This window comes from Populus euphratica, unplaced genomic scaffold, assembly GCF_000495115.2.
Source record: "Populus euphratica unplaced genomic scaffold, PopEup_1.0 scaffold66.1, whole genome shotgun sequence".
In the NCBI taxonomy this organism is placed as follows: domain Eukaryota; kingdom Viridiplantae; phylum Streptophyta; class Magnoliopsida; order Malpighiales; family Salicaceae; genus Populus; species Populus euphratica.
In genome coordinates, this window is record NW_011499944.1 from 393435 (window position 1) to 405609 (window position 12175).

A 12175-nucleotide genomic window follows, 5' to 3' on the forward strand; every position below is an offset into this window, starting at 1 on the left:
ATATACATTCGATAAAAATTCTATTGACGTACTGGATTACGAAATTGTTTGTAGCTATCATTAGCCATGATAGAACCTTAAACATATATTTAGTCTTTTGTTTTTTATATTTTTAAATTATTTTGATATATTAATATTAAAAATAAATAAAATATTATCTTAATATTTTAAAATAAAATATATTTTAAAAAACAAGCTAGCCCTAATGAATTGCGATCCTATTAATTTATTATGGTTGTTGTTCATTCAATCTTTAGAGGTTGAACCGAGCTTATGAGCCCTTTCATGAGTATAAATCTAACACATAAACAAGTTCAACAGTGATGAGTTCGTGAAGAAGACACGATCAGTTCACTCTGAGCTTATATCATCACCTATCTAATTTAGGCTTCGGGGTGGTCTTAATGGTCCAACTTCCTCGGATTGTGCATATTCATCATGTGAGTCTAGGTGTGCCATATTGGCTCGAATCACCTATCTAATTTAGGCTTCGGGGTGCTCTCAGTGGTCCAAATTCCTCGGACTGTGTACATTCATCATGTGAGTCTAGGTGTGCCTTGTTGGCTCAACGTGGCTCCTTGCGCACCATATGGTTTGGGCTCAAGAGGGATATTGAGCTACTTGAAGTTCCTCCTAGCAACCGTTGTGTTTGTTATTATAATAGTTTTTGTAATTAAAAAAATAATTTTTACTTTTAATTAGTTAAAATAAAATAGCTGTTTGATCAAAAACATATTATAATATATTTAATTAAAATTATTATTGAAATTATTGATGCACATAAAATAATCAAAGATGAAAAAAAATTTATTTCTTGTATTATATTGCACAATTAATGATTTCCACATAAAAATCAGCAATCACCATAGTCGCTAGGTAAAGATTGCATAATTAATGGATCCCACATAAAAATCAGTAATAATTAATGTTATTGTGGTTAGAAATCAGCAAAAAAAATCCTGTCTTGCTTCTTCTAAACCTGTGGTTGGAACACAGTAATCAATGGATTCCATGTAGAAAAACTGTGTTTTATATGTTAACTAAACAACAAAAAATTAGGTTGCTGTAAGAACAAACACCTTTTAAATCTTAGAACAGTTCCTAAATAGTCCCAGGAAGAGTCCTTGGTGAGTCCAAAAATGTAGGTGATAAGAGAATTGACTGGATTACCTTTATATGAACATATTCGGATGGATTCAATGTTATATATGTCACTCTGAGTTTCAAGGCAGGATTTTCTTCTTCATAAACAGAAACTCTCCCCCCTTTTTTTACCCTAATATTAATTGTTCTATGTAGCCAAAACACATGAGCACATTAATCTTACACGATCTCTTTTCTCTACCGTAAGTTAACTTAGACATTAAAATATCCTCTAATTAAATCTATAAAAAAGAAAAAAAAAAGAAAAGGACTTGTTTTGCAAGTTAGATGCGTAATCCAAGTCAACGTGGTTGTCTTCTTCTATCAGCCTTTGATTATCCTTTCCAGCAGAGGTTATCCCTAACCTCATCACATATCGATCTCTAATGAAAGTGAGGTGTGGTTTTATTCTGTCCATCATGTGCCATCACTCTAGAAGGTCTCATGGATCAATTTCATCGCCATCAATTCTCATTTATGATACAAAATTGTTTTCCTTTTTCAAAAGTTGTAATTATGGTCTTCACGTACAGTGAAGAAGTAGCACAAACGTGAGGTGGTGCGGGGTGAGAGAGAGAGCTAGCCACTCGTCAAGGAGTTGATGTTTCTGAAAACAACCGCAATCTAGACATTATCTCTAATCTTCGACGCTGTTCTTGCCAGGCATACCGTTTGATCCACGTCCAGTAAGCTTGTGTGGTTAAATCCACTCGATGGAATTTGAATTCAAATGTTTAAGCATTAAAATGATCTGTTGTTCATGGTACAGGTCAAATCTGTGGATAAGTATAGAGAATGGATGAACCCTCCACGGGTGTTCATAGAGATTAACTGAACTCTCCCTGCTTGGAATAATCCATGGAGTCCATTAAATTGGCCCGGTTTTATGGAACAGTTGAGTGGTTCAAAGAAATCTTTAGTGAACGCGCGCGCCATGAAATTTCTGCCTTCGCAAGGAAGAAAACACATAATTCAATGGGAAATATCTCCAAATGGTATGTGATTTTCTTTATTCGACGAGGGACCCGTTAGAGGATAATAAATGATGAATTTCACTTCGAGAAATTAAGGCGAAAAAACTATCAAATATACAATCATTAAGCTAAGCCAAGCATGCTTGTACATCATGATGAAACGTTGATATTTGCAACCAAATCAAAATACCAGAAGAGGGAATAAGCCCTTGTATTTGTCGGATAAGATATCAAGTTCAATTTTATGCTGTGTGTGGTGTTAGAAGGAATAAAGATAAAAAGATGCCCTGTGCTTGTCCTAAGATAATGACATCTTTCAAGACAGGAGAAATAAAAATAGTACGTGAAGATAAAAAAGAAGAAGAAGACATCCTAATTTTAAACATACAAAAATTCATTTTAAAATTATTGTAAGAATAGATTTGTTTTATATTTTTTTTTATATCTTCAATTAAGCATAATTTTATCCTTTTTATATCTTAAAACAATAATTAAAAGCAATTTTACAGGTCAATTTTTTGTGGCAAGCCTTCAAGGTAACTATTAAATCTCTTATATATCTCGAGAAGTTGATATATTCTTATAATAAACAACTTTAGTTTAAATGTTATGCATTTGATAAATTCCTCTTAATAAAATTGAAAATAAATGGTTATACTCTGTTTGAGTCTCGGCCCCAAAATAAAATAGTAAAAAACCGATAGATTTTTACAAAATATAGGTACTACCAAGGTTGTAGTTTTTACTTTGGTTAGCATTTTTTTTATTGGAACAATAAATTTGCTTTCAGAAAATTTTAGTGTTTTACTCTGGGATTTTGTACTCTCTTTCTTTCTATGAACACATGTAATTTAAAATATTAATTTAACACATATTATTAAAATTCAAATATAAAAATAAATTAATTTCAAATTATAAAATACAAATACCATCTCAAACATCTAAATATAATTTTAAAATTTAAAGTATTTTTAAATATTTACGAGTCATGCTAAAGAGGATTTTAACTTAAAATAATTTAACATAAATAAAATATTAAAAACATAAAAAAATAGAAGGTTGTAATACTATTTATATAACTTATAATTATATTATATAAACCCCGATTAACCCCTTTTATATTAAAAAAAGAAGGATGTATAAAATAAATTCCTTAATTAAGAAAATATCAGTGGAGTATTAAGCTGCCCATCAAAACATTAATTATCACAAAAATTACTTTTGCTCTGTTTTTGTGATTCGTGAAAGACTGGATTGGTAAAAGGAACTGTAAGATTGGGAAATGAATATATGGCAATTCCATTTGATTTTGCTGTAAAAAAAATATTTTTAAAAATTAATTTTTTTTGTAATATATTTATAAAGAAAAAATATTTTAAAAAATAATTATTATGACAATTTTATTTATGATCAGATTAATTCCATTGTCATAAGGGGGTATCAAGCACAAGTTTTCATCCTTTCTGCACAAATAACAAGCGGGCATGAAAAAGGGAAATTCCACCTGGAGTTACCATATCTGGCAAAGAATGACAGGATGTTTAATCAACCACAGGTGAAGACAAATACGAGGTGCTAAAAAGAAGGTGCTTAATTCTAGGATTTTACTTTCACTTGTTGCCCCATGACTGAGTAAAGCAATGCTTCTGCATGGATCCCCTTTCACTGCCTTTTCCAACAAAAGCCAACTTCCTGCTTCTTCTTTACTAGGACAACCTTTTTTCACTTTATACTATGTTCTCAGTAAATCTCGAATATTTTCACCAGAATTTAAATGAAAAACCCAGCATCACTCGAGAATTTAAACAAAATAAAATTTATTTTACAGTATTTTATTTTTAATATGATACGCAATTAATTTAATTTAAAAATTTAAATTGTTAGGTGATATTTCAAAATATAATTTATATTAATTTTTAAAACATCTCTTCAAGTGAAAGTTTTTTAAGATTAAAAATTACATAGATTAATACCAATTTGTATTTAATTTTTATTAAATAAATAAGGTATAATGCGTTAGAGAGTAGTATAAATTATATTCTAAAATCTCACCTAATAGTTTAAACTTTTAGATGAAATGATTTTTTGATATTGATGAAAATTAAAAGAGATAGAAAGGGATTCGTTTAAGATCGTTTGTTGATAGCAAAGGAAGAGGGTAAAACAAATACAGTGAGAGTGTGAAGAGGTTTTTCTTAAGCTATTGAGTTGAGATGGTTTTTGACATGATATTAGAGTTTTGATGACGAAGCGATCACGAATTTAAATCTCATCATCCTTATTTATTTGATAAAAAATAAACACAAAAAAATATGAACATGTGCAAATTTCAATTTTAAAGGACTCTCACTTGAAAAAAATATTAAAAAAATAACATAAATCATATTCTAGACTTGTTATCGTTTAATTTTTAAAGTTATGGCATCATGAACTAATTTTATTTAATAATTCAAATTACTATTTATATCTAACATACCAATGATTAAAACCACCCTAGGGCATTTGGTATATAGTAGTCATGAAAGCATTTACTTTATATTTCGAAAGGGCTGCCACCACTAACCAGCAACCACCGGCAGTCCAAAACAAGGAGGAGGAGAATAACAAGGCATATTATGTTTAGGAGACACATCAATTTCAATGTTACCTAATTCCACTTGCCATGCTCCGATAAGGCAGTTGATATCTACCCTTTAAGGGACACGCAATCTCCCAGGCTCCATTTGTTTATGCCTAATTTTCAATGAATTGTTTTTGAATTAATCAGAAAAGGGGTGGAGCTGTCGAGTTACCCCCATCATGTAATGATCAACCCTAGTCTACTCACTAGCCTCCTACATTTGTTTTCTTTGCTTTAATGATTAGATGATTTCAAACTAACCGTCAATTCTCCTGCATTAAAAATAATTTATTTTCTATTCGATCTTCTTCAGACCACCATCAGCAACTGAGTGGTTGTTTCTTATCTCGCGTAAATTATTTTTAATTTATTAAAATTAAAACTTTTTATTTTTTTAAAATTAATTTCAATATTAACACGTTAAAACAATATAAAAGCACCAAAATTTAATTATTTTTAAAATATAAAAATAAATATGCTCAGGTACTGTAAAGCTTTTTTATTAGTTGTTTTCAAGCTATTTTTTACAAAAGCACTAGTGTTTTTCTTTTTGCTCTACGCTATATAATCTATACAGTAATGTTTTTTAATTAAGTTTGGAATTAAATTAGATATTTAAAAAAAAATTATTTAATATTTGAAATAACATGTCAAGAATTTAACTCTATTATTATCCACATTTGTTACGCGTTGCAGGATTTTAAACCAGAGATATATATAAATAGAAAAATTCTATAAAAATGAGAAATTATTTATCGTCCTCGTTTATTATAAAATAAAAAAGATTAAAAATTACATAGACTAATACCAATTTGTGTTTAATTTTTATTAAATAAATAAGGTATAATGCGTTAGAGAGTAGTATAAATTATATTCTAGAACCTCACCTAATAACTTAAACTTTTAGATGAGATGATTCTTTGATATTGATGAAAATTAAAAAAAAAAAAAAGAGATTCATTTAACATCGTTTGTTGATAGCAAAGGGAGGGGGTAAAGCAAATACAGTGAGAGTGTGAAGAGGCTTTTCTTAAGCTATTGAGTTGAGATGGTTCTTGATATGGTATTAGAGCTTTGATGACGGAACGATTACGAATTCAAATCTCATCATCCTCATTTATTTGATAAAAATTAAGCATAAGAAAATATAGACCCGTGCAAATTTTAATTCTAAAAAACTTTTACTTGAGGGAGATATTACAAAATAACATAAATCATATTCTAAAATCTCGTTTAATAGTTAAGATTTTAAATAAAATGATTTTTTAATATAATAAAATTTAAACTCGTTATCGTTTAGTTTTTAAAGTTGGGGTATCGTGAATTAATTTTATTTAATAATTTAAATTACTATTTATATCTAACGTACCAATGATTAAAACCACCCTAGGGCATTTGGTATATAGTAGTCATGAAAGCATTTACTTTATATTTCGAAAGGGCTGCCACCACTAACCAGCAACCACCGGCAGTCCAAAACAAGGAGGAGGAGAATAACAAGGCATATTATGTTTAGGAGACACATCAATTTCAATGTTACCTAATTCCACTTGCCATGCTCCGATAAGGCAGTTGATATCTACCCTTTAAGGGACACGCAATCTCCCAGGCTCCATTTGTTTATGCCTAATTTTCAATGAATTGTTTTTGAATTAATCAGAAAAGGGGTGGAGCTGTCGAGTTACCCCCATCATGTAATGATCAACCCTAGTCTACTCACTAGCCTCCTACATTTGTTTTCTTTGCTTTAATGATTAGATGATTTCAAACTAACCGTCAATTCTCCTGCATTAAAAATAATTTATTTTCTATTCGATCTTCTTCAGACCACCATCAGCAACTGAGTGGTTGTTTCTTATCTCGCGTAAATTATTTTTAATTTATTAAAATTAAAATTTTTTATTTAAAAAAAATTAATTTCAATATTAACACGTTAAGACAATATAAAAACACTAAAATTTAATTATTTTTAAAATATAAAAACAAATATGCTCAGGTACTGTAAAGCTTTTTTATTAGTTGTTTTCAAGCTATTTTTTACAAAACCACTAGTGTTTTCCTTTTTGCTCTACGCTATATAATCTATACAGTAATGTTTTTTAATTAAGTTTGGAATTAAATTAGATATTTAAAAAAAATCTATTTAATATTTGAAATAACATTTCAAGAATTTAACTCTATTATTATCCACATTTGTTACACGTTGCAGGATTTTAAAGCCAGAGATCTATATATATAAATAGAAAAATACTATAAAAATGAGAAATTATTTATCGTCATCGTTTATTATAAAATAAAATACATGAACAGTATAGAGATAGAGAAGCATGATGACTCGATTTCTCAAAAGAAAATTTGAGACAAGGATTCGAATTTTGTTAAAGTACATAAAGAGGCAATAAAATATAAAGAAATCGATCTTAGCAGAAAGGGACCCACACGCTTTCACCCTTTGTGGGCCCGTGGCCGAGGCCTATGTCCACGTGAATTACAGCAATTCGTCGGCCATGGAATCTGCATGGAATGATGGGGCCATACTTATCACTTGCATAAAATAATGTCACGATAGGGCGTTTGGCATTACATTGAAAAGGCATTTTCAAAACAATTTAATTTTTTTATATTTTAAATTAATATATTTTTAATGTTTTTAAATTATTTTTATATACTTATTTTAAAAATAATTTTTTTAAAAATAAAAAATATTTTAAAAAGTAATTATAACCATACTTGTAATATAAATTGCTAGCCAGTTATTTTATATATATAATATTTTTTTAAGTTAATTTTTTTAATTTTTTATCTAAAAAATATAAAATTTAATATTTTAAAATAATTTTAATATATTGATATTAAAAATAAAATAAATATAAAAAATATTTCATGGCGTATACGAAACATGCCTTTTTTGGTTGCAATGATTAAAATACTTTTACCGGTGGTATTGAGATTTAAATCTTGAAATAAAACCTAATTAATTTGATGAGAAACTTTACATTAATTTTGATTTCTTATTTTGACAGATATAATAGCTAAAAAATAATAGCTAGACTCGATGTGTGAATTAGATTTATCGGCATCATAAATAAATAAAAAAATATGATAAATATTTATAACATCAGAGTGAATATTCATCCTAGAGTATTTCTTTACAAGATTCTTTCATTTTATTTTTTTAATAACAAATTGTACGTGCGCAGTTGACGGTAACGGCGCAGTGCTTTTAATATTTATAAAAAGAAAATTACAAAAACCATATAAAAGCAGAAAAGAAACAATAAAGAATTTAAAAACGGATCGGGAAGCGAGATTCCGCGTTAAAAAGAAGACGCCGAGCGACGCGGCTTGACCTTCAGAGCCCACAGTACCTCACTGCTTCTCACTTTACTACTCTAGCTCTGCTTAGTTACTTTGGCAAACCCACGGTCCCTTTTAAGACAAGGGATCAAATTGTAACCAGTCCTTCAATTATTCATGTTATTTCTATCAAGTGCTGAAACCTCATTGTTATCCATATCATAGGTAATTGATAGATCATTAAGTGTATGAGTTCCTCTACGATAGTTCTAACTTTCCAACTCAGCTCGGTTGAGTTGTAAAGACCATCAATTATATAATAACATGGAAAAACAAATCTTATTTATAAGCCTAGAGTTAATGGAGGATTTTTTCTTAATAAAATGATACTAGTTTAATCAACAAAATACTTTGTTGATAAATACAAGTTTAATTTTTTCTCAAGAAAACTAGCATGATAATATTTTAATTGCTAAAAGAATTAATAAAAAAAAATTAGTTTAGATTTTGCATACGATGACATGCTAATCTTAGCAATGATTATCTTACCGTCATTTTTGTTGCTAAAATCTAATCATAATCATACATGATAAAATAAATAAAATAATGTAAATTTAATGAATTTTTTTTTTGTATTTCTTACAAAATAATATGATATGATTATAATTGCAGCCATCATTAATTATAATTAATATTAATTACATGTTTAATAACAAAATGTTTGGTAGAATTTAAACAAAATAAAATTTATTTTACAGTATTTTATTTTTAATATGATACGCAATTAATTTAATTTAAAAATTTAAATTGTTAGGTGATATTTCAAAATATAATTTAGATTAATTTTTAAAACATCTCTTCAAGTGAAAGTTTTTTAAGATTAAAAATTACATAGATTAATACCAATTTGTATTTAATTTTTATTAAATAAATAAGGTATAATGCGTTAGAGAGTAGTATAAATTATATTCTAAAATCTCACCTAATAGTTTAAACTTTTAGATGAAATGATTTTTTGATATTGATGAAAATTAAAAGAGATAGAAAGGGATTCGTTTAAGATCGTTTGTTGATAGCAAAGGAAGAGGGTAAAACAAATACAGTGAGAGTGTGAAGAGGTTTTTCTTAAGCTATTGAGTTGAGATGGTTTTTGACATGATATTAGAGTTTTGATGACGAAGCGATCACGAATTTAAATCTCATCATCCTTATTTATTTGATAAAAAATAAACACAAAAAAATATGAACATGTGCAAATTTCAATTTTAAAGGACTCTCACTTGAAAAAAATATTAAAAAAATAACATAAATCATATTCTAGACTTGTTATCGTTTAATTTTTAAAGTTATGGCATCATGAACTAATTTTATTTAATAATTCAAATTACTATTTATATCTAACATACCAATGATTAAAACCACCCTAGGGCATTTGGTATATAGTAGTCATGAAAGCATTTACTTTATATTTCGAAAGGGCTGCCACCACTAACCAGCAACCACCGGCAGTCCAAAACAAGGAGGAGGAGAATAACAAGGCATATTATGTTTAGGAGACACATCAATTTCAATGTTACCTAATTCCACTTGCCATGCTCCGATAAGGCAGTTGATATCTACCCTTTAAGGGACACGCAATCTCCCAGGCTCCATTTGTTTATGCCTAATTTTCAATGAATTGTTTTTGAATTAATCAGAAAAGGGGTGGAGCTGTCGAGTTACCCCCATCATGTAATGATCAACCCTAGTCTACTCACTAGCCTCCTACATTTGTTTTCTTTGCTTTAATGATTAGATGATTTCAAACTAACCGTCAATTCTCCTGCATTAAAAATAATTTATTTTCTATTCGATCTTCTTCAGACCACCATCAGCAACTGAGTGGTTGTTTCTTATCTCGCGTAAATTATTTTTAATTTATTAAAATTAAAACTTTTTATTTTTTTAAAATTAATTTCAATATTAACACGTTAAAACAATATAAAAGCACCAAAATTTAATTATTTTTAAAATATAAAAATAAATATGCTCAGGTACTGTAAAGCTTTTTTATTAGTTGTTTTCAAGCTATTTTTTACAAAACCACTAGTGTTTTCCTTTTTGCTCTACGCTATATAATCTATACAGTAATGTTTTTTAATTAAGTTTGGAATTAAATTAGATATTTAAAAAAAAATTATTTAATATTTGAAATAACATGTCAAGAATTTAACTCTATTATTATCCACATTTGTTACGCGTTGCAGGATTTTAAACCAGAGATATATATAAATAGAAAAATTCTATAAAAATGAGAAATTATTTATCGTCCTCGTTTATTATAAAATAAAATACATGAACAGTATAGAGATAGAGAAGCATGATGACTCAATTTCTCAAAAGAAAATTTGAGACAAGGATTCGAATTTTGTTAAAGTACATAAAGAGGCAATAAAATATAAAGAAATCGATCTTAGCAGAAAGGGACCCACACGCTTTCACCCGTTGTGGGCCCGTGGCCGAGGCCTATGTCCACGTGAATTACAGCAATTCGTCGGCCATGGAATCTGCATGGAATGATGGGGCCATACTTATCACTTGCATAAAATAATGTCACGATAGGGCGTTTGGCATTACATTGAAAAGGTATTTTTAAAAAACTTTAAATTTTTTTATTTTAAATTAATATATTTTTAAATTATTTTTATATATTTATTTTAAAAATAATTTTTAAAAAGTAAAAAAAATATTTTAAAAAATAATTATAACCATACTCGTAATATAAATTGCTAGCCAATTATTTTACATATATAATATATTTTTAAGTTAAATTTTTTTAGCTAAAAAATATAAAATTTAATGTTTTAAAGTAATTTTAATATGTTAATATTAAAAATAAAATAAATATGAAAAAAATTTCATGCCGCATTAGAAACATGCATTTTTTGGTTGCAATGATTAAAATACTTTTACCGGTGGTATTGAGATTTAAATCTTGAAATAAAACCTAATTAATTTGATGAGAAACTTTACATTAATTTTGATTTCTTATTATTTCATAATTGACAGATATAATTGCAAAAAAATAATAGCTAGACTCGATGTGTGAATTAGATTTATCGGCATCATAAATAAATAAAAAAATATGATAAATATTTATAACATCAGAGTGAATATTCATCCTAGAGTATTTCTTTACAAGATTCTTTCATTATATTTTTTTAATAACAAATTGTACGTGCGCAGTTGACGGTAACGGCGCAGTGCTTTTAATATTTATAAAAAGAAAATTACAAAAACCATATAAAAGCAGAAAAGAAACAATAAAGAATTTAAAAACGGATCGGGAAGCGAGATTCCGCGTTAAAAAGAAGACGCCGAGCGACGCGGCTTGACCTTCAGAGCCCACAGTACCTCACTGCTTCTCACTTTACTACTCTAGCTCTGCTTAGTTACTTTGGCAAACCCACGGTCCCTTTTAAGACAAGGGATCAAATTGTAAGAATACAAATAAAAAATACTAACCCGTCCTTCAATTATTCATGTTATTTCTCTCAAGTGCTAAATTAAGTTTACGAGTTACTCTACGATAGTTCTGACTTTCGAACTCAGCTCGGTTGAGTTGAAAAGACCATCAATTATACAATAACATGGAAAAACAAATCTTATTTATAAGCCTGGAGTTAATGTAGGATTCTTTCTTAAAAAAATGATAATGGTTTAATCAACAAAATACCTTGTTGATAAATACTAGTTTAATTTTTTTTTAAGAAAACTAGCATGGCAATACTTTGATTGTTAAGAGAATTACTTAAGAAAATTTAGTTTAGATTTTATATATGATGACATGCTAATCTTGGGAATGATTATCTTGCTGTTATTTTTTCTGTTAAAATCTAATCATAATCATACATGAAAAAATAAATAAAATTATGTAAATTTAATGATTTTTTTTTTGTATTTCTTGCAAAATAATATGATATGATTATAATTGCAGCCATCATCAATTATAATCAATATTAATTACATGTTTGATAACCAAATGTTTAGTATTTTTTTTTGAAAATATATTTTAATATATATTTTTTCATATTAACATATAAAAGGTTATAGAAAAGTACATGAAAATATAAATTTGATGTTTTTTTCTAGAGAATAACCA